The 4479-nt window shown below is 59.5% G+C and overlaps 1 long non-coding RNA gene across 2 annotated transcripts; it reads left to right on the forward strand.

Moving 5' to 3' along the window:
- Positions 1-222: 222 nt before the first annotated feature.
- LOC107501206 lies at positions 223-2618 on the forward strand. 2 transcript variants are annotated; one of them, XR_004952161.1, is made up of 7 exons: positions 223-338; positions 960-1082; positions 1167-1284; positions 1556-1666; positions 2065-2217; positions 2327-2381; positions 2479-2618. It is a non-coding gene; the product is annotated as an uncharacterized LOC107501206 (long non-coding RNA). The 2 variants fall into 2 exon arrangements; XR_004952160.1 differs by having other exon boundaries at positions 230-415.
- The last annotated feature ends 1861 nt before the right edge of the window (positions 2619-4479 follow it).

Here is a 4479-nt window from a genome sequence, read left to right on the forward strand (position 1 = left end):
ACGCCCCCCCAACCCCCCGCACTCGCCGCCCGGGCGAAAGCACAGGCGGGAGGGGGCTCGCGGGCCCTGCTTTTCTCTTTTTCCTCAGACCGGCAGATTCACATTTTCCAAAAGGCCCAGTGACCTCACTGTCTCTTTATCGCTCCTGTGGTTCGAGCGGGGTTAAAAATTTTTTTTCCAACTTCCTTTTACTCTTTCCAGTTCATTGAACTTTCCATGCTCAAGGCCAAATCACGCACCAGTTACTTGGTCCCAGTGAGCAGTGCCAGCGTTGGCTCAGCCTTGGAGCAGGCGTTGGGTTCGGAGGACGGGCCCTCCCAAGCCCTCTTTCCCTAGAGGTGGGAGCTGAGGCCGCGAGGAGGGAGAAGGCAGGGCTGGGCAGAGGGGCGGAGGCGACCCAGGGACCGGTACTGCGGTAAGAAGGGCCTCTCCGGCCTGACCCCAAGCTCCACGCCCTGAATGGCTGTGCTGCCCTCATTCCCACCCATCCCTTAGGGCTGGGCGGGGGCAGTGCCAGCTCTGGAAGCCGACCTGGCCCCACGAAGGATGCCTGCCCCTCTGCTACGGTTGAACCATGTCCCCTCCAAATTCATGCAGTGACGTCCTGGTTAATCGATCACGATTGCCTGGGGTGCTATTAACATGTGAAAGGCACGATCTTGTTGGGTGAGGTGTCAGGCAGGCTGCCTGACAAGTGACCTCTAAGTAGGGACAGAAGAAGGAGCAGGGGCTGGGCAGGGGATGGGGCATCAGAGCCTGAGGCATTGGAGCAACAGGAAGAGACTGAGTTGTCTCTGCCTTGCAGGGAGGGCAGGAGGCGGGAGAGGGGGCTGGCGCTCATGGGCATTCAGGCCACACCTCGCAGCCTGCGCCACATTTCTGAGACCAATGGGAGGCTTTGGGGACTTATGCAGGGGAGAGACATCTACTCCTGATCTAAGAGCTGATCTGTTCTGCAGGGTAGTGAGAAAAGGTCGAACACCAGAACCAGGGAGAAGCTCCCCCCGAAGGCCAAGTGCGAGAGGCTGGCAGCGGTCATGGAGATGGAGAGAAGAAGACAGGCATGAGGAATATTCTAGAAGGTGCGCCATGGGGACTTGGCGGTGGATTTGGTGGAGGAGGTGAAGGAGGTGGATAGGTCACAGATGATGCCCACCTTTGAGCAGCATGAGGCCTTGAGTCAACCCCAGCTTGGACCAGGGGTGAATGGAAGGGGTGCGAGTGGAGACCATGAGTCCTTCCAAATTATAAGACGTTCGAGAAATGGAAGAGGAAGACAGGGCGGTGAGTGGGAAGGAGCGCGGACTCCTGGGGAGTGTTGCTGTTCTTGTTTTTTCGGTTATGACTGGGTTTGGCCGAGAGCCTCTCATGGACTGAATGTTCTTATCCTCTGGCTTCATAGGTTAAAGATGTAACCCCCAATGGGATGGATTAGGAGGTGGGGCCTTTGGGAGTTGATTGGGTCATGAGGGTGGAGCCCTCATGGAGGGAATTAGTGCCCTTCTAGGAAGAGGAAGAGAGATCAGAGTCTCTCTCTCTCTCTGTCACCTATAAGGACATAGTGAGAAGGTGACATCCGTAAGCCAGGAAGAGAGCCCTCGCCAGGAGTCACATCCGCCGACACCATGATCTCGGACTTCGCAGCCCCCAGGACTGTGAGAAATGGGTATCTATTGTCTGAGCCACACTGTCCGTGGTGTGTTGTTACAGCAGCCCAAGCCGGCTGCTCCCGAGACCTGCAGCGGGGTCTCAGACTCACATCGGGAAGGATGCTCAAGGGCTGGCTGTCCAGGGCTGGAAAGAGGTGACCCCCTTATGTCTGCTGCCCTGTCTGGCAAGTTTCCCGGGGCCCAAACACGTGTCTCACACACACGGCCCAGGGGTATCACTGCCTCCTGATCTCCCTCCCGCACTGGGCTCGGAACAAGGCCGCGACGTCCCACCTGCAGCCCCCTAGGGATCAGGCACCAGGCAGAGGTTGACCAGCTGCCTTGTTGTCTGGGAAGTGAAAGCCCCGGGCTGTGTGGTCCTGTACACATGACCGTGACTGTGCTGCTTCCCCAGGGGCAGGCAGGACGCAGGGCGGGCCACTCTACAGGCCCTGCACGCCCTCACCTCCCGTCCCCGTGAGGAGCTCCCTGACCCGAGTGCATCCTCTGGTCCCTCGGGAGGCAAGGTGGCCCGTCCCGTGGAACTGCACTTCAGCCGAGTCCTGAGGTGAGGGCGGACCCGGCATGGCTAGGCCCGGGAGGGAGAGAGGGGCAGGCGGCCAGGGAACCTTGGAGCGCCCAGACGCAGACTGAATGTGTGTCCCCTGCAACTTCAGATGCTGAAGACTAACTTCCATGGTGGCTGTGACTGGAGATGAGGCCTTTACGGAGGTGACTGGGGTTATGTGAGGTCATAAGGGTGGGACGCTAATCTGATAGGACTAGTGTCCTTACAGGAAACGAGAGATCTGTCGTCTGTCTCTCTCAGGTGGGGACACAGTAGAAAGGGAGCCTTCTGCAAACCAAGGAGACACCCCCCCCACCAGGATGGAATCGGCCAGCACCCTCATCTCCGGCTTCCAGCCCCCAGAACTGTGGGGAATAAATGTCTGTTGTTTAAGTCACCCAGCCTGTGGTGCATTGTTATGGCAACCTGTGAAATTGCGATTTTTAATAAGAATATATATTTGGTCTTCATTTCCCCCACCCCCACTTCCTGGCACAGAGTTGCTAAAACCCTTGGGATTTCCTAAGTGATCAGAGAGAGAAAGGTATCTTTTGTTATTCATAACAAGCCCCTTTCAACCACCCCTGAGTTTATGTTAATGAGGTGACTCTTGGTAAGCCCCCTCAGCCTGGAGGCTGGGTGCTGGGAAAAGCTAATAAATGCTTAGAGGGTTGAAACTTTCGGTCCCACCTTGTAGAGGGGCTGAAGATTGAGCTCAATCACCGACGGCTGGTGACTTAATCAATCGTGCCTACGCAATGAAGCCTCCATAAAAAACCCACAGTATCAGAGAGCTTCCCGTCATGAGCACCTGGAGGCGCTGGGGCGATGGCACCTGCAGAGGGTGTGGGCGCTCCCGCCCCTCCCCCACACCGTGCCCTGAGCGCCTCTCCGGGCTCACCGGTTCTGAGTGGTGTGCTTTGATGGTGAACTGGTCATCCGGTAAGGAAACCGTTTTTCCTGAGTTCTGTGAGCCACTCTAGCAAGTTAATCAAACCTGCCAAGGGGGTCACGGGCACCTCCAATCTAAAGGCCGTGGCTGAGAAGCACAGGGGGCGACCTGGACGTGTAACTGGTGTGCGAAGGGGGTTGGGGGGGGGCGAGCCCTTGACCTGTGGGATCCAACGCTATCTCCGTGTAGATGGCATCAGGATCGAGGTGAACTGCAGGGCACCCGGTCGTAGAATCGCTTGGTGTGGGGAAAACCCATTCACTGGGGGTGCAGACGAGGCTGTGAGTCGGTGGACCACGGGACCAGACCAGCACGCCAGGCCCGTGCCCAGCGCCACGAGCGACAGAGTCGAGTGCACATCTGCTTCCCGCGCAGCCCCCGACTGGGTGCCTGGCCCAAAAGCCCACCGTGTACGCAACCCAGGGAGGGAGGGGACGGAGCGCCTGGGCAGCGTGAGCAGCGGGGAGGCGGGAGGCCATTCAAGCGCAGGGAGGGTCCACTGCCCTCTCTTTCTGTGCCGGAGGGAAGCGGTCCTGGCCGAGGGCGGAGGCGAGGGAAGGTCAGGCGCCCAGAAATGGGTCTGGCGGAGGAGCTAGTTAAGGGCAGGGGCGTCGTAGCCATGGCCTTGAAGCCAGAGGAGCCGAAGGCTGCCCGCCCTCTGAGGCCACCACGTCCACCTCTCTACCCCAGCCCTCCCCCGCTGACCCAGTTATCACGCGGTGTCACCAGGCACTGCCCAGCTCAAAGGCTTCTTCCCGGCATCCGCCCACACCTGCCGGCCCAGCAGGCCCCCTCTGTGGCCGCTGGTGTCCTGGGCATGGCGGGGAGGGGTCCATAAGTGCCCTGGCCTATGGGGAGGGGTTTGTTCATTAACGATTGACGCCTTGGTCAGCTGCTGGATCCTCCAGCTTTGTCCCCAAGTGGTCCTTCCGGAGGCCCACTCACAGCCCCTCCCAAGCAGCTCACCACCCTCCCCCCTCGTCCCCCACCCCCACAGGACTTCTGCGGCAGGATCAGTGCCCAGCCTTGGGAGCTGGCGCCCTCATCCTCCTTCTCCTCCCCCCGAAGCCCTTGTCTCCTGCTCGTCCACATTGCACCCTGGGAACCTGGGTTTTCGTCCGCAAGGCCAGGCTCGCGGGGGACCCCCAGACACCGCCTGGATCCGCGTTTTCTCCTGGGAGGCGCCTCGCCCCTGGGGCGGGGGCAGCCTTCTTCCGCGGCACAGACAACGAAGAAGAAAAAGTCGTGGTTTCCACCTCGAGCCAGGTCGTCCTGTCTCCTGTCTTTTAGACACTTGTTGTCTGGGCCCT

The sequence above is a fragment of the Rousettus aegyptiacus genome, unplaced genomic scaffold (genome assembly GCF_014176215.1).
Source record: "Rousettus aegyptiacus isolate mRouAeg1 unplaced genomic scaffold, mRouAeg1.p scaffold_m13_p_7, whole genome shotgun sequence".
Lineage (NCBI taxonomy): Eukaryota > Metazoa > Chordata > Mammalia > Chiroptera > Pteropodidae > Rousettus > Rousettus aegyptiacus.